The 19,082-nt window shown below is 44.6% G+C and overlaps 1 long non-coding RNA gene across 2 annotated transcripts in view; it reads right to left on the bottom strand.

Annotated features, from left to right (window-relative positions):
* Nucleotides 1-19,082, bottom strand: part of LOC137540814 (uncharacterized) — a 291,452-nt gene that overhangs the window by 206,408 nt on the left and 65,962 nt on the right. Inside the window, exons 1-2 of one of the 2 annotated variants that reach the window (XR_011025054.1) lie at nucleotides 16,752-16,839; nucleotides 13,541-13,598 (exon numbers count right to left, since the gene is read on the bottom strand). This is a non-coding gene — a long non-coding RNA (uncharacterized lncRNA). Of the gene's footprint in view, nucleotides 1-13,540; nucleotides 13,599-16,751; nucleotides 16,840-19,082 lie in introns of those variants that run through there. The other variant, XR_011025053.1, reaches the window with a different exon arrangement.

Here is a 19,082-nt window from a genome sequence, read left to right as displayed (position 1 = left end):
AACAGTCCGTGAGGAGGACTTAAAGGGAACCCGAGGAGAGAGGGGTATGGCGGCTGCCATGTTTATTTCCTTGCAAACAATGCCAGTTACCCTGCAAGGCAACTGGCAATGTTGATCTTCTGGCATAAGTAGTGCCTGAGTCAAAACCCTGGAACAAGCATATGGCTAACCCAGTAAGGCCCCATTCACATCTAAAAACAAAAAAACGCAAGCGTTTTGCATTTTTGTGCACAGTTTTTTCCCCCTCCCGGCGCTCCACTGCGCACTGAGTTTTTGTTAAAAGCGCTTTTCTAAGCGCTTTTTCCAAGCGGTTTTGTAATTCCCTCCCTGACACAAGTCAGGAAGTGAACTCTTTGACCCAGAAAAGAATAAATACTATATATTTATTCTTAAAAGAGCAAACACAATCGCTGCACAATGTGATTTTGTGAGCGTTTTTCCTATACCTTCCATATAGCAAAAATACCTCAAAAATGGTCCAAGCAGCGCTTTGCTGAGCGGATCAGAAACGAACCGCTCAGCTGTGAGCTCTCTCACAGGGAATCATTGCACAAGCGTTTTATGGGCAATTTTAAAAATTGCCTGTGCTTGAAAAAAGGTGGAAAACGCCTCTAGTGTGAACTGGCCCTAAGCCCTGAGTCAGCTAAGTCAAAGCGCCTGATCTGCTGCATGCTTGTTCAGGGGCTATGGCTAAATGTATTGGAGACACAGGATCAGCAGGACTGCAAGACAACTGGTATTGCTTAAAAGAAAATAAATATGGCAGCCTCCATATACCTCTCAACTTGGGTTCCATTTAAATAGCCACTGAAATTATTAACTTAAAGTGAACCAGAGAGAAAGTACCCTCTTGTATTTTACCATATATAACAGTGGGAAGATTAGAGAAAACACCTGACCTGCTCTCTGCTTCATCCTTCACTGCTCAGCCTGCTTGTTACCAGCCCTGATAAAATCCCCCACTGAGCATTCAGTCTGGCTTTGCTCAGGAATCATTATAGCTGAGTCTGTCTTCTCTGATGTCTTTTCAAGCCCAAGCCTGCCCCCTTCTGGCTCTACTACAATGACTCAGCTATATTTATTTATATATATATATATATATATATATATATATATATATATATATATATATATATATATATATATTATTTTTTACGATTATCAGCCAATCAATCATTGATCGTTCCCTTTCCATTGATCGTTACCTTTTTATCTCACGAGGCTGTGAGGATCTGTAAGGACTGGAACCCACTAGAGCGATTTTGTGAGTGTTTAGGGAGCGTTTCAAAACGTTAGCGATTTCCCTAAATGCTCAGCTAATGTTAATGGATGGGCCAAATTACACTGGAGCGATTGGGATTAGCAAAATCGCAAACGCAGGACATACAGAATTTTTAGCATTTAGTATTAGTGTTTCTGCAATGTAAAGTATATAAACGCTGGTGTAATCGCTTGTCAAAATCTACACAGAGCGATTTTGCTAGCGTTTTAACATTACTACGCACTGTAAAAAAATTAAAATTAATTGAAAGGACCAATCAGAGTTAAAAACGCTAATCGCTACACAATCATGGCAAAACGCTTTTAAAATCACTACCAAAATCGTCAGAAAAGCTCATGAAATTGCTTACAAAACGCTCATACAAAACGCTAGCGATTAACGATTTGTAGTGGGTTCCAGGCCTAACAGATTTTGCAGGAAGCAGATCTTGCACAGAGGCTCAAGGGGAATAGCCTAAGTTAGATTGGATGATTGTTTCAGAAGGTGAGTTTTAAAGTGCATTTAAAGCTTGCAAGGGTTGGAGAGTGACAGGTGTGCTGTGGAAGGGAATGCTAGAAGTGGGGAGAAGTTTGTGAGAAGTCCTGTATACACAAATGTGAGGATGTGATTCTAGGAGGAGGTTGTGGTTGGGTTGGTATCTGGAGACTAGTGAGGAGATGTACGTGGGAGAGAGATTGTGGGGAGCTTTGTATGGTAGGGTTAGCAGAATCCGGAAGTGTATGCTCTGGGTAACTGGCAGCTAATGAAGGGCTTAGCACAACACAGCAGCAGGTGAGGAGAAGAGAGATGTTGATGATGAGAGGAGCAGCAGAGTTCAGTATGGAGCAGAGATATGCCAGCCTGTTAGTTAGGTAGTTAGTTAGTTAGTAGGACACGGAGGATGACGTAACACGGCAGGCTATGATTAGGGCATGCTCTAGCAGTGTAGTCGTGTCACACATGAGGAAGGACCAGGACAGGTTTCTGAGGTGGAAATGCATTATGAAACGTTTTCTCTGCACATATTTAATGTAAGTGCAGTCACATGACTGCTATTCCACCAAGTCCCCACGATGGTTTGATATCACCCAGGCAAGATTTGGCATTTAGCCACCTAGTAGCAGGATAACGTCAGGACTGTTTTTCCAGATCTCTTACTTTCTCCCCCATTCCCCAGAGAAGTAAATTAAGCCCGTCGCCTTTCAGCTTTTCTGGATTTGACCCGTTAAAGGACACCCGAAGTAAGAGGGATAGGGAGGCTGCCATATTTATCTCCTTTTATCCCCCCTAATGGTATTCGTGTCCCAGGCTCTGAGATCGCCGTTTGTCACGTGACGGCAACTTCACCATAGGGGTAGAGCGACACCTGGAGGACAGGAGGGAGAATTGCAGCGCTGGATCCCGGAGAGGTGAGTATTGTGCAGAGGCTGCTGCAGATCTGTCTGTGGTGTGATAAAAGATCATGAAAAAATTGCACCACTTTTAGACGCTAAAATCCAGAAATAATCACACCGCCAGGGAGGTTAAATAATACCAGTTGCCTGGCTGTCCTGCTAATCTCTTTGGCTGCAGTAGGGCTGGGTCCCACTTGAGCATTTTAAAATTGATATCAATCGCTAGTGATTTCCCAAAATGCTTTGCCAATGTAAGTGGATGGAGCAGGTCCCACTGGAGCGATTGTGATTAGAGAAATGGCTATCGCAGTGATTGCAATAGCACTTTGCGTTTTGTATTGGGTCCCCGGCCGTAGGGACTGAGCAACACCAGAAATAAGCATGCGGATTATCATCAGAAACCTGCATGCTTGTTCCGGGTCTAGGCAACACTTACTTGAATTGCACGGGTTGTAGAAAACGCACGCAAAATTGCACATAATAGTCTCTGGCACACACAAAAAACTAATTGGTATCTATTTTTCAAGGTATTTACAAAACGCTCAACAAGTTCATTCTTCCTGCATACTGTAGGCCAGTGTTTCTCAAACCGGTCCTAGTGATTCCACAACGGTGCATGGTTTCCAGGCAGCCTCACTTATGCACAGGTGGGGCAATTAATGTCCCATCTACATGGAATCCACCTAGCTGACACTAATTACCCCACCTGTGCATAGGGGAGGCTGCCTGCATAATATGCACTATAGGGGAGTCACCAGGACAGGTTGGAGAAACACTGCTGTGTGCTGTATGTGTTCTGCATGCAATGCTTTCATATGGTGAAAAATGTTTTTGATGTGTTTTTGCCCAAATAAGGTAAAAAACTAATTTGAAAACTATTTATGGTACTTATCCGTTAGCCGGGCGCATCCGGCGCTAATTACTATTCCCCCTCCAGGCCGACATGGATAGTAGGGAAAGATGTATCTCTGGTGGAGTTTTGTCGCCACCTGCCGGATGCGCCCGGCTAACGGATAAGTACCCTATTTAGCCGGGCACATCCACTAGGTGGCGATAAAACTCCAGCAGAGTTACATCTTTCCCTACTGTCCATGGGGGCCTGCAGGGGGAATAGTAATTATCGCCACCTAGTGGATGCACCCGGCTAACGGAATAGTACCAAACAATGCAAACGGAAACACATGAAAAACACATACAAATGTACATGGATAAACCCAAACGCACGAAAAAAACACAAGAAATGCCCATAGCAGAAAACGGTACTATTCCGTTAGCCGGGCCCAACCACTAGGTGGCGATAATTACTATTCCCCCTCCAGGTTGCCATGGATAGTAGGGAAAGATGTAACTCTGGTGGAGTTTTATCGCCACCTAGAGGATGCGCCCGGCTAACGGATAAGAACCCAGAAAACTGATGGTCAAGTGTTACCTTAGCCTTATAGGCAGAGAATCAGCAGAACAGCCAGGCAATGTGCATTGTTTAAAACTAAATAAATACAGCAGCCTCCCTATCGCTCTCGGTGCCGGTGTGCATTCATCCCAAACCAAACCAAGAAGTGATGTGTGATGGCATCTACCGGGGCCTCCCACTGCTATCTGACTGCGCATTATTCATTACACAAAATACAAAATAATAATAATAAAGTTAGATACTTACCTCAATAGTGGAAAGCCTCCGGATGACCCAGAGACTTCCCAGACTCTCCTGCATCCCCCTGATTCTGCGTAGGGACCCTCTTTACCTATTCAATTCTTAAAGAGGAGCTGTCAGCCATACTATGCCAGATAAAAAAAAACACATATATAAGTAGATAAATACTAGCTCTACTTACATAACACATGCATTGTACTGTCCAAGTGTTGATTTCAGTGAACTTTATAAAATAAAAAAAAGGTAAATGTAGAGAATTCTGTTCGCTGGCAGGGGCCATCTTTACTCCCTCCAGCTGAAGCCAATGGTGAAGTAATTTCCTCCCTTACTCCCCCCTCCTCCCCACACCAATGGCGAGCGCTATGTATCAGGCAGGGAATCCCTAAGGAAATGGAAGCAGGGAGGGGGGTCCCCATGGATGCGATGCGGTGGTGGCAGCCACTTCCCTCATGAATGGGTGGAGATGCCTGTCGGGCTGGAGTGTGTGTGTGTGTGGGGGGGGGGGGGGGGGGGTTGGGGCAGACATGGACAGTCATGGGAGGCAGCCAATGAGAGGAAAAGGAGTGAGAGTGACACAGGCTGCAGCCAATCAGGCTGAACTAGCTGTGTGTGTGCAGAAACTCCTCCCCCTCCCCAGCCTGCACTGCAACTTCTCTTTTGCGGCTGATTACTGGCTGCGTACTAAGGAGCTGGGGACATGGGGATTCATCTCTGCAATAAAAAAGTAAGATTAATTGTAAAGTTATGCATTGGCTTTTTAGCATTCCTTTTATATGATCAACAGATAGAAATAGAGAATTGATTTTGTTTTTCCTGCCTAACAGTTACTCTTTAACAGGTTACTCCTGGCCGTGTACTCTGGCCGTGGCCTAGTGCATCCATACCGAGCATGTGTGTTAATGTCCGTGCATTCCCAGTACAACAAAGCACTTGTCCACAACATTTTTCCACAGTCCATGAGTACTTTGTTCTACTGGGCATGTGCAGACCTCACTAGCACATGCCCAGTACAGTTGTGCTAGTCAACAGCATTGAGGGCAGCCAGAAAAAACCCTTTCAACTCATGCTGAGTCTTATAGGGTATGAGGGTCCCTACGTAGGATTGGTGGGCTGGAGGAGGGTCCACGAGGCCGCTGGATAGTCCCACTACTGAGGTGATTAGTAACGTCTCAGGACGTTGTATAGTTGAAGAAACACGCTTCTGTGGATGTAAAGAAAAGCAGAACATCAGGATAACTTGGATGAGTGCTTGATCACCGAGGCTTGGTCATGCCACAACATGGCTGCCAGTGATGCTGAGGTGTACGGATCACATGACTGTGATGGAGGATGGATTGTGAGGAACACTATGGGGCTGAGTCACTAACACCTCCTAAATCACCTCACCTCACATATGTTTCACCTCGACTAGAAAGGTGTGTATGCAAAGATTGTCATCCATGAGGGTTCCGTACTCGATCCCTTGAGCGATAGTTGGGCGGATCGGCGAATGACATACAGACTCAATGCTAGGCTACAGCCTTGTGATGCATTGTGTTGCTATGGAGGGAAAAGGAAGGATGCAGATAAGAAAGTTAACATAAACTGATTGTGTTTTGGAATTGGCCACATCCTGCTGACTTGGATTGGCCCAGCTCCATAAAGCATAAAATGTACATGCAAGCCAGAGCTAATATCATCTCATTGACCATCTCTTTAGTTACCAAAGTGGTCCTCAGAGAGTTGGGTGTCGAAGTCCCTCAGAAAAGCACAGGTTGCAAATGTAGCCATAAGGTTTTCTAGCTCTTCTTTCTTCATCATCAAGTGCCTTTCTTAACAAACCAGCCCAGTATTATTTCTGAGAGAGCGACTCTACCCATCGTCTTCTCAGTAGGACACCAGAGCATGCGTGAGATGGAGCTGGAGAGAAGCAGATTGGTAGAGAACGACCTTGGAAGGAAATTCACCCATTGCCCAGTCAAGCCTCAGACACACACTGCATAAAAGTTGTCAGGACGAATTGTTAGATAATCCTTGATTGGAAAAACAGATCAATGACGTGAAAAGACGGTAACCAATGACCAGTGGCGTAGGATTCACCATGGCAGCCTCCAATTTACCCCCAATCCTCGGCTCTCTAGGACGTCAGTGTAACGGTCACAATGTCATTGTCGGTAGTATTCAGAGGACTGGGAGGACAGGTATACGTGATTGGTCACATGATCTTGCATCGGTTATTCGGGGTGTGTCGTTCGACATCAGAAGGTCAACTCTCAGCAGAAGTTTTGAAATGAGGATAGAGCCACTATAATAGAGGTACATGGACTAATGGGGGCGGTTACAATAATTAGAAAACTTTCCAGTAGCTCCTCCCCCCCCCCCCCCCCCCCCTCATGGTCAGGATTGTCTTGCTTGCCCAAACGTTCAGTCTTTTGTCCATTGCTGTCTGTGTCCCGGGTTGTTAGGTGTTTGTATTTTTGTGTGTAGGGGGTTAATAAGGGTGGGTATTACATTTGTCCAAATCCTTTGTTTATGGTCGGTCGCTGCTGGATTACCGCAGCTGCATTTGTTCCAGAGTTTTGTTTCTTGTTCTCTGAGAAGATTATTCGGTGTATTTGTGTAGTCCCTTTATTTTAAGGTGAAGAGCCTGAAATTGCACCCAATGTAGAATTCAGGTTCAGATGCATAAAGTGGACTGTCCTGGGTTAGGGCTGGTTCAGACGGACGTTTGGAGGCGTCGCGTTCGTTAGCGTCGCGGCGGCAATGCGTTCAGGCTTTCAGCAGCGTTCGCATTGCGTTTGGATGTGGTCGCGTTTTTTCTTCCCCTAGGGGAACATTACCCGTCGCGGTTAACCGCCCCTGGAAGCTACATGTAGCTTCCAGGGGCTCCTTGAACTCCAGTGAAAATCAGGACCCGAACGCCGCGTTCGTGTAAACGCGCGTGAAAGCTTGGTACAAACGCTCCCATTCACTTGAATGGGAGCGTTTAACGCCAAGCCCCGAACGCTGGCAGTAAACGCTGCACAAACGTCCGTCTGAACCAGCCCTTAGAATAGGGACCAGTTCTAGGGAGGCAATCGTTTCACAGTGAACTGACTATGGTCTGATAGACAATTCTGATTGGTCGATCACTGCCCAATGTCACCTCCTCCATATAGTATGAAGGTTTACCTACACCGTCTGCTCAAAGTATTCAATATCTGCTGATCTTTATTCTACATGGAGTTGGTAAAACTGGTTAGCGATTGGCCAATCATAATTGAGAGTGTGTTAATAACAAAACATCTGCAGCTTTCTTTGGATACTAATATGATCCACTTTATCATCTCTAGCAGGTTTTTATTGCTGTCTGTGTCACAGGTTGCTGTTTGTATGCATTTTGGACTAGACAGGCTTAATATTGGCGTGTAAAACTTCCTGGCATCCTCTTGCAGCTCAGCTGAGGGTGCATACACACATCCAATTTTGATTGGTCAATGAATGGCCAACTCCACCACCTCCTTGTAGTATGTGGGCCGACAGATTTTGAATAGCATGAGCAGATTGTGTAGGTAAGCTCTCATACTACACAGAGATGGTAATATTGGCCAATCAAAATTGAAGTCTTCATCAGTGTACATATTTATGCCCAATTCTGATTGGTCAATAATTGACCAATGTTACCACTTCCATGTAGTGCAAGGCACAACAGATTCGGAAAACGATGAACAGATTGTGTAGGAAAGCTCTCATATTACATGGAATTGATAAAATTGGCCAACCATTGGCCGACTGAAATTGGATTTGTGTACGCACCCTACAATCTGATACCTAAGCCTGGTACACACTTTCAATGACTTATTTTACCCCCTCCATGTTGTATAAGGGTTTGGCTACACAATCTGTTCCTGGTATTCAATAACCAATGGCCTTCATACACGGAGGTGGTAAAATTGGTTGGTGATTGGCCAATTATAATTGAAAGTGAGTACCAACAATCTGTACCTGAAAAACTAAAGTTAACTGAAACTGTTACTTTTGGGTGGGTTTGGCTTTTATTGTACAACTTTGAACCCGTAAATGTGTCCATTAACGATACAATTTCCCATACGATTGAACAGATCGGGCATTGTGGTACCGTTCGATTTAACTATCGTTCCATTGATCAATTTTTGTTGATCCATTTCTGATCGATCGCAATCAATGGATCAACTGGTCGACCTAACCGTTAATTGGTGATTATGCCATTAATGTGCATTTTGTAAAACTGATTTAGAGTCGCCATTGACCATGTGATGCCAGTTTTCATTATTATGCTGTAATTTGCTTATCCCGCTATGCAGAACCATCTTTTGGGGAAAATTTCAGCTTTCTTACTCTGAAATGTTGTTTAAAAGGGAAAAAATAAAAAAAATGTAAAAACCATGCTGAAAGTCAACTATGTAAAGTGTACCTCCATTTTCGTAAAAATTGCTACAGAATACATTATAACTACACCAGCCAGGTTTGTAATATTAAAAACATTACAAACTTACATTTCCATGACAATTTCAGCTTGCAATGATTGTATAATGCTGAGAGGGAGTGGCTATTTGCTTTGCTTTGTAACTGTGGTGATAGTGTGCTGTTTGGTTTACAGACTGCTCCTTAATGAGAACCTGATCTGAGAATAAAAAGTCAAAATAACCATACACAGGTCATACTTACCTCCTGTGTAGTCTACTCCTCAATCACTTTCTCCTTTCCCGCGTCCTGTTTATCCACTATGATCAGTGCAATTCTCCATCCTCCATTTTAAAAATGGCCATTACCCCATAACCGCTTTCTGGTCAGCACACTGTTAAACTGTAATATCACCCACCTGAGCCGCAAGAGACGCCAAACTTTTCCATAACTAACCTGGGCAAGTCACGCACAGACACTCCTAATTGCCACTTCCTTCGTTAGTAATTGTCTGCCAACCGCAGGAAGTTAAATTCTGCTTCCTCTGGCATAATTCTTAGGTGTTGTACAGTGATGGAAGGTGAAGGGTGCAAGAGATGCCAGACTTTTCCATAACTAACCTGGGCAAGTCACGCACAGACACTCCTAATTACCACTTCCTTCGTTAGTAATTGTCTGCCATCTGCAGGAAGTTACATTCTGCTTCCTCTGGCATAATTCTTAGGTGTTGTACAGTGATGGAAGGTGAAGGATGCAAGAGATGCCAAACTTTTCCATAACTAACCTGGGCAAGTCACGCACAGACACTCCTAATTGCCACTTCCTTCGTTAGTAATTGTCTGCCAACCGCAGGAAGTTAAATTCTGTTTCCTCTGGCATAATTCTTAGGTGTTGTACAGTGATGGAAGGTGAAGGATGCAAGAGATGCCAAACTTTCTGTCACTAACCTGGGCAAGTCACATATGCACACTCCTAATTACCACTTCCTTTATTAGTAATTGGCTGCCAACCGCAGGAAGTTAAATTCTGCTTCCTCTGGCATAATTCTTAGGTGTTGTACAGTGATCGAAGGTGAAGGATGCAAGAGATGCCAAACTTTCTGTCACTAACCTGGGCAAGTCACGCACAGACACTCCTAATTACCACTTCCTTTATTAGTAATTGGCTGCCATCTGCAGGAAGTTACATTCTGCTTCCTCTGGCATAATTCTTAGGTGTTATACAGTGATCGAAGGTGAAAGATGCAAGAGACGCCAAACTTTCTGTCACTAACCTGGGCAAGTCACGCACAGACACTCTTAATTGCCACTTCCTTCGTTAGTAATTGTCTGCCAACCGCAGGAAGTTAAATTCTGCTTCCTCTGGCATAATTCTTAGGTGTTGTACAGTGATGGAAGGTGAAGGATGCAAGAGATGCCAAACTTTTCCATAACTAACCTGGGCAAGTCACGCACAGACACTCCTAATTACCACTTCCTTTGTTAATAATTGGCTGCCAGCTGCAGGAAGTTAAATTCTGCTTCCTCTGGCATAATTCTTAGGTGTTGTACAGTGATCGAAGGTGAAGGATGCAAGAGATGCCAAACTTTCTGTCACTAACCTGGGCAAGTCACATATGCACACTCCTAATTACCACTTCTTTTATTAGTAATTGGCTGCCATCTGCAGGAAGTTAAATTCTGCTTCCTCTGGCATAATTCTTAGGTGTTGTACAGTGATGGAAGGTGAAGGATGCAAGAGATGCCAAACTTTTCCATAACTAACCTGGGCAAGTCACGCACAGACACTCCTAATTACCACTTCCTTTGTTAATAATTGGCTGCCAGCTGCAGGAAGTTAAATTCTGCTTCCTCTGGCATAATTCTTAGGTGTTGTACAGTGATGCAAGGTGAAGGATGCAAGAGATGCCAAACTTTCTGTCACTAACCTGGGCAAGTCACATATGCACACTCCTAATTACCACTTCCTTTATTAGTAATTGGCTGCCATCTGCAGGAAGTTAAATTCTGCTTCCTCTGGCATAATTCTTAGGTGTTGTACAGTGATCGAAGGTGAAGGATGCAAGAGATGCCAAACTTTCTGTCACTAACCTGGGCAAGTCACATATGCACACTCCTAATTGCCACTTCCTTCATTAGTAATTGGCTGCCATCTGCAGGAAGTTACATTCTGCTTCCTCTGGCATAATTCTTAGGTGTTGTACAGTGATCGAAGGTGAAGGATGCAAGAGACGCCAAACTTTTCCATACCTAACCTGGGCAAGTCACGCACAGACACTCCTAATTACCACTTCCTTTCATGCGATGACTGGAGTCACTTGTCTCGCATTCTCACACAGGTAAGAGGATGCAATGCTGTTTGCTATAAATCCTTACAATGTATATTGCTGCCCCAGAGAGAGATTCTCTCCCGTGAAAGTTGAGTTACACTTTTATTGTTACTTTCAAAACTATTCATATTTGCTTGTGATGGACATGGGCAGAATTCCCAATATATATATCTATACCTATATGATCCAACTTTATAGGGCAAGATCGCGCAGAAGTTTTAAAAATGATGAAAATAATAAAATATCGTTCAAAGATGAAACTCTCATTATTGCCTTATGGTGAAAGATGCAAGAGATGGCAAACTTTTCCATAACTAACCTGGGCAAGTCACGCACAGACACTACTAATTGCCACTTCCTTTGTTAATAATTGGCTGCCAGCTGCAGGAAGTTAAATGTTGCTTCCTCTGGCATAATTCTTAGGTGTTGTACAGTGATCGAAGGTGAAGGATGCAAGAGATGCCAAACTTTCTGTCACTAACCTGGGCAAGTCACGCACAGACACTCCTAATTACCACTTCCTTTATTAGTAATTGGCTGCCATCTGCAGGAAGTTAAATTCTGCTTCCTCTGGCATAATTCTTAGGTGTTGTACAGTGATCGAAGGTGAAGGATGCAAGAGATGCCAAACTTTCTGTCACTAACCTGGGCAAGTCACATATGCACACTCCTAATTACCACTTCCTTTATTAGTAATTGGCTGCCATCTGCAGGAAGTTACATTCTGCTTCCTCTGGCATAATTCTTAGCTATGTTGTACAGTGATCGAAGGTGAAGGATGCAAGGGATGCCAAACTTTCTGTCACTAACCTGGGCAAGTCACGCACAGACACTCCTAATTACCACTTCCTTCATTAGTAATTGTCTGCCATCTGCAGGAAGTTACATTCTGCTTCCTCTGGCATAATTCTTAGGTGTTGTACAGTGATCGAAGGTGAAGGATGCAAGAGATGCCAAACTTTTCCATAACTAACCTGGGCAAGTCACGCACAGACACTCCTAATTACCACTTCCTTTCATGCGATGACTGGAGTCACTTGTCTCGCATTCTCACACAGGTAAGAGGATGCAATGCTGTTTGCTATAAATCCTTACAATGTATATTGCTGCCCCAGAGAGAGATTCTCTCCCGTGAAAGTTGAGTTACACTTTTATTGTTACTTTCAAAACTATTCATATTTGCTTGTGATGGACATGGGCAGAATTCCCAATATATATATCTATACCTATATGATCCAACTTTATAGGGCAAGATCGCGCAGAAGTTTTAAAAATGATGAAAATAATAAAATATCGTTCAAAGATGAAACTCTCATTATTGCCTTATGGTGAAAGATGCAAGAGATGCCAAACTTTTCCATAACTAACCTGGGCAAGTCACGCACAGAAACTACTAATTGCCACTTCCTTTGTTAATAATTGGCTGCCAGCTGCAGGAAGTTAAATGTTGCTTCCTCTGGCATAATTCTTAGGTGTTGTACAGTGATCGAAGGTGAAGGATGCAAGAGATGCCAAACTTTCTGTCACTAACCTGGGCAAGTCACGCACAGACACTCCTAATTACCACTTCCTTTATTAGTAATTGGCTGCCATCTGCAGGAAGTTAAATACTGCTTCCTCTGGCATAATTCTTAGGTGTTGTACAGTGATCGAAGGTGAAGGATGCAAGAGATGCCAAACTTTCTGTCACTAACCTGGGCAAGTCACATATGCACACTCCTAATTACCACTTCCTTTATTAGTAATTGGCTGCCATCTGCAGGAAGTTACATTCTGCTTCCTCTGGCATAATTCTTAGCTGTGTTGTACAGTGATCGAAGGTGAAGGATGCAAGGGATGACAAACTTTCTGTCACTAACCTGGGCAAGTCACGCACAGACACTCCTAATTACCACTTCCTTCATTAGTAATTGTCTGCCATCTGCAGGAAGTTACATTCTGCTTCCTCTGGCATAATTCTTAGGTGTTGTACAGTGATGGAAGGTGAAAGATGCAAGAGATGCCAAACTTTCTATCACTAACCTGGGCAAGTCACACACAGACACTCCTAACTAACTACCACTTCCTTTCATGCGATGACTGGAGTCACTGGTCTCGCATTCTCACACAGGTAAGAGGATGCAATGCTGTTTGCTATAAATCCTTACAATGTATATTGCTGCCCCAGAGAGATTCTCTCCTGTGAAAGTTGAGTTACACTTTTATTGTTACTTTCAAAACTATTCATCTTTGCTTGTGATGGACATGGGCAGAATTCCTGATGTTGATCTGTGAAAAATATATATATCTATACGTATATGGTCCAACTTTATAGGGCAAGATCGCACAGAAGTTTTAAAAATGATGAAAATAATAAAATATCGTTCAAAGATGAAACTCTCAGGATTGCCTTATTTATGGTCACATAAAAAAAATCAGCTGAAAATTATTTTACATAAATACTTAAACTCTATGTATAGCTAACTATAGGTTAGTTTCTCTCACGAGGAGCACTCCACACTTACCTTTTGTCATGTCCATTTTTAGGCATAGGCAAAACCAGGCAAACGCCTAGGGTGACACCTGTAGGAGGGGACACCACAGAGCTATTGTTAGCACATTGTACTTTATGGAATTCTTATACACAACTGCTAATTTAATTTAGAAAGATTTCAAAGGTAACCTAGAAACCAATATACAAGACCTTCTCAGTACCTCACCCCCCCCCCCCTCTGGAATGAAGCAGGATAAAAAGGTGCAGGAGCCCTTTCAGTAAAAACGGCGCTGCCAAAGGGGACTTTAATAAAAGCTGCATTTTGCAGCATGATAGGGAAATTTGGGCCTGTGGCCACGGACACCTCAGGGCGCCAAATGTTACCTTCTTTGCTGCAAATCATGGCAATATGCAGCTATTAACCTTCCTGGCGGTAACCCCGAACGTAGGAGGTTTTCTCAGGCCCTGCTGGGCCGATCTGCTTAATTTTTATTTATTTTTTTGCTGAACGCAGCTAGCACTTTGCTAGCTGCATCAGCACACCGATCGCCGCTATCCGGCGCGCCGCCTGGCAAACAGTGGCAGGCAGCGCTGAGGGGTGGATCGGGACTCCCAATGACGTCACGACGACGGTGACGTCATCCCGCCCCGTCGCCATGTCGACGGGGGAAGCCCTCCAGGAAATCCCGTTCTTTGAACGGGATTTCCTGATCGAAGCGGGCAGGGGATGCCGCTGAGCAGCGGCTATCATGTAGCGAACCTTGGGCTCGCTACATGATTTAAAAAAAAAAAATGCTGCGCTGCCTCCTGGCGGAAATCATTAGACCGCCAGGAGGGTTAAGGTACACTGAGGCGCCCGATCAGCGGCTAAAAGTTATACGCAAGCCATTTTTTATCCGAAACTAATTTTTTGATCTGAAAGCCAATTTTTTTTTCCAGCAAGCCTGTCTGTGGAAAAACTTTAAGCACTCCCTCAAAACTCATTTTTTCAGACAATCACACACAGTAACTCGGGCCATTCCCTTTCAACCTCTGGCCAAGTTGTGCTTACTAAATATAACCCAAAAAACATTGCTTCTGGGTATACATGTTGTAGATGACCCCATCTCTAGTCTAGGCTACAATGGAAGAACAAAATGTCCCCTTGCGTGGGGCAAACCTTTCTTTTCTCAAGTCCATCTCTCACTACCAACAAGTGTTCTCCCCAGGCTCTTTTAGCCGGGTTCTCCACCCGGCTAGTTTTGGTGACCACCCGGCTGTTATCAGCTCACCTCCTCCTATGCTGTAAGCAGAGTTGCTCACAGAAGCACCGGCCCTGCATTCTATCATCTCACCCCACCCGGCTACTTTTTCATGCCACCCGGCTGGAAAAAAATTCTGAGGAGAACAGTGGGAGGTTTGACTCCTTTGTGGTTACGCGTGAGCACACATATAAACATTCATGATTTGTATTAAATTACAGCTGAGTCCCTAATGTCCTGCACTAGCGGGGATCACCTGATGCCAGATACATGTGCTTGCCGCTTGCTTGTGCAAACAGCCTAAAAAGCACAAACCTCCCCCCCCCCCCCATACTTACCGAGCCTCCAGCAACATCTAGCAGCTTTCCTGGAGCACCTGGCAGCTTTCCCCATACACGGAAGTCATCTGACCCGCATCGGGTAAGGTGACACAATGACTTGCACGCACGAATGCTGAAAGCCACTAGGCGCTCGCTAGGTGCTGCAGGAAGGCTGCTAGAGCTCACTGGAGGCTTGGTAAGTATTGTAAAGGCCTCAAAACCCACCAAACACTATCCCTCAGGCATGCTGGTTAGTTGAGACTTCCAATTGCCAGAGTTCCAGATAAAAGGGACTTTGCCTTAAATTCATGGCAAAGAACCAAGTATTTTGACCCATGCCACAATACAACCACCACAGATTCCCTTTCAGAACTGAGAAGTTCTAAAAAGAGTTCCTAGAAAAGGGGTCACTGTTTTTTTTCATCTCTTGAACAATAGTCTCTAGCTCCTTCCTTGATCCTCAGAAGTTCAGAAAGTTAAAAATAGATAAATAAAAGAAACATTTCGGGACCACGTTGAATGGTTTCTTCATCTTAACTTGTCTTTGGCGGGCTACTGCACATGTGCTGTCCCAGCCTCGTGTAATCTCGCTCGCGCTCCCGTGCACATGTGCTGTCCCAGCCGCGTGTAATCTCGCTCGAACTCCCGTGCACATGTGCTGTCCCAGCCGCATGTCCCCTCGATTGCGCTCCCATGCCATGCGCAGTTCTTGTAGACTTGTAAATGTGCAAGCACAGAACGCTCCCAGCAATGGGAGCTTGACTCATGGTCGGGACAGCGCTTGCGCAGTGGCCCACATCCCGGTCATGTTGTAGACTTTCATTTGGCTGATGCAGCACAATGTAGAGGACCCGGAGAACACAGAGGGACTTGGCAGACTACTGGAGGCTGGAGAAAGCCCCAAATAAGTAAAAGTCATGCTGTTCAGGACATATGCCTGTTTTCTGAAGTTAAGGAAAGGCTGCACATTACTTGCGTATGTTAAAGTGGGCCTCTGTGTTTACCATGCATGTCAGTCGTGTCCGGTAAGCCTGTATTAAAAGGGAGGGACTTTCCATGGGCCTGGCTTAGACTGTACAGTGGTACATAGTTGGTGTCAATACACAAACACAGGCCAGGCCGGGACAAGGTTTCCAGCAAGAGAGGCGGAGATTCCAAAGTGCCCCCCCCCCCCCCCCTCCACACTGTGCATGCCCCAGTATAGGTAGCAAACATGCCCCCAGTATTAGATCCCTCCCCACTACAGTACTCAGATGTGCCCCCTACAGTATTTAGCACCGCCCCCCACCCAGTATAATAGCCAGATGTGCCGCTACAGTATTAGGCAGCCCCTTGTCCAGTGCGCCTAGAGGCTAGAGCCTATTGTGCCTCTCCCTGGGCCCAGCTCTGCAAAAAAACAGTTCATACCTATACTCTAGGGTCATCCATCAATGCAGGTAGGTACAGTACGTATGTATAAATATACATGAAGCAAAGTATAATAATAGCATCCAACAATACAGGTACATTCATTGGCAGAACCCTTCCAGCAAAGCCAAGCACAGTAGGAGAGAGTTCCATCATTGTGACCTTACAGTTTAGAGTAGACAAGGGAGGGAACACCAGGTAAGGTGACAGAGCAGGACCAGCAGAGGCAGCTGATCCAAGTGGAGGCAATGTTCATATATGTTGGGATATATACCTCAGACTTGATTGGCTCTGGGATGATATTATCGTCTAGTCTAGTGAGACTGTTGTCCATACGGTCTTTTGGATGTTGTCAGTACACCTGTTTTATCACCTGCATTGTATTTAACGGTTGTAACTGCAACAAATTGAATTCAGGTTTGCAGGCCCAAAAACTGTGTACATGGTCACCAAGGCTCACCTCGATCAGCAGCACGTCTGGATTCACTGATGGGTATTTTCCCCCCTCTACTGCTTCTACCTCTCGGAGAGTGTGTCTGACTGTTTATACACATACAGACGTGATTTGATTTGACTGATTGACTCATTGGAGGAGTTACATCTGGAAGATATTTTGGACATAAGCTTTGCTGGTACGATGTGTGCCATATAGCTTTTCATTCATGTTGACAGACTTCTCACCACAATTTTTTGCCTCTGAAGAAGTGGACATTTTTGGCCTGTGAAACGTGAGTTAGGCTGCATATTTTGTAATAGTTATGTGAAGTAGTTATGCTTTTTATATTGATTACTGTCCACTATTTTGTGAATTTAGCTATAATAAAAGTTACATTTTATACTGTTTAGGGCCCATTTCCACTATCACGAATTCGTATGCGTTTGCCGCATGCGAATTCGCATAGCCAATACAAGTGGATGGGACTGTTTCAACTTGTCAGGATTTCTGAGCGTTTTCGTCCACGTCAAAAATTCGCATGGCAGAGCCATCAGAATTCGCATACCGCATACCGATATGCGGGTGTATGCGAATTTTCATGCAAATTTTCATGCAAATTCGCATGGAATCAATGGAAAAGCACACAGGCACTGCCATGGTTAAATTCACATACAGTGTCATTCATGCGAATTCACATGCAATTTTTTCTGCGGCAATTCGCACCGCACAAGTGGAAATGGGCCCTTAAACATTTTTTTGGGCCTGCAAACCCCAGACCCCCAGCCTCCCCTATACCGTTCCCCAGTGTTTAGTGCTTCCCCCCTCCCTCATATGGCTTCTCTGGTGGTCTAGAGTGGGCCAAACATACTGCAAAGTGGGGAAACCCCTTGAGGGCCAATTTTTTTTTTTTTTAATGGGACCCATTGGATGGGGAGACATCCCTGTCACCAGTGACTCACCTCCCGCGGGCCGGAGTATGACATGTATGCTCAAAAGGATCCAAAGGGTTCCCTCTACCGAGGCAAATATGTGACTCTCTCTCTTTTTAAAGTCACAGATTTACTTTAAAATGTATAAAATGTGAATGAAGAACTTGGTAAATATTAAAGTGCACAACAGCAAAATGTTATTTTATAGAATTTAAAAACAATCTTTATAGAACACCATGTGCTGCTCGGCCAGTGCAGCGCTAATTCACAAACCTGCCTCCCTTAAGATCGATAATCAAACATTACCGTGACAGAAATGTCCGCGGCGATCAGTGAAGGAATCATGAGAGAGCTTCCGCAGAGATATACGCTAACGCTATTCTAGTAACACTGTGTAATTATTACTCCCTATCCGGTAAAGTTCACACGTCCGACATATTCATCGCTGCTTTATGGAAAACATTCCGCCTTCTGACATCCCTTTATACCTGCGGCCTTTTGTCCTGCGAATGAATCACAATGATCACATTAAACACGGCTTCCTCTGGCCTTGCGTGTAATGAACTCGTAAATGGGAACGAAAAAAGAAAAATGTGACATTCTGAACTGCCGCTACCTCTCCGCCGCGTTTTTATTACTCATTTACTGCTTGCGAATAAGGAACTATTCCTGTCTCAAATAGCCAAGTGTTACACAACCCCATTATCATTTCACAACTGATCACATCTAGTATAAAGTACCTCTAGCTGTCAGCACAAGCGTTTTACCAGCATGTCTGCATTCATTGTGCCAAAAGTTGGCTTTGGAGTGAGATGGTTTCAGCATAGAGTTATACTGTATTTTGGGACTATAAGTTGCACTTTTTCTTCATCTAAACTGGAGAAGGGGGAAGGAGTGGAAGAGCCTTCTGTGCCGAATATACAGTAAAAGTTGTGCAGAGTGTGCAGGAAATACTTCCAGCATCCAGCACCGCCCTCCTCTCCCACTTAGCTCCGGTCCCTCCTCTCCCACGCAGCTCCGGTCCAGCTTCTCCTAGAATACCGCATCCAGCACCGCCCTCCTCTCCCACTTAGCTCCGGTCCCTCCTCTCCCACGTAGCTCCGGTCCAGCTTCTCCAAGCATACCGCATCCAGCACCACCCTCCTCTCCCACGTAGCTCCGGTCCAGCTTCTCCAAGCATACCCCATCCAGCACCACCCTCCTCTCCCACGTAGCTCCGGTCCAGCTTCTCCAAGCATAC

The sequence above is a fragment of the Hyperolius riggenbachi genome, chromosome 12, assembly GCF_040937935.1.
Source record: "Hyperolius riggenbachi isolate aHypRig1 chromosome 12, aHypRig1.pri, whole genome shotgun sequence".
NCBI lineage: Eukaryota > Metazoa > Chordata > Amphibia > Anura > Hyperoliidae > Hyperolius > Hyperolius riggenbachi.
The sequence above is the reverse complement of the archived record's forward strand: the minus strand, read 5'-3'. Positions and strand labels throughout refer to the sequence as shown.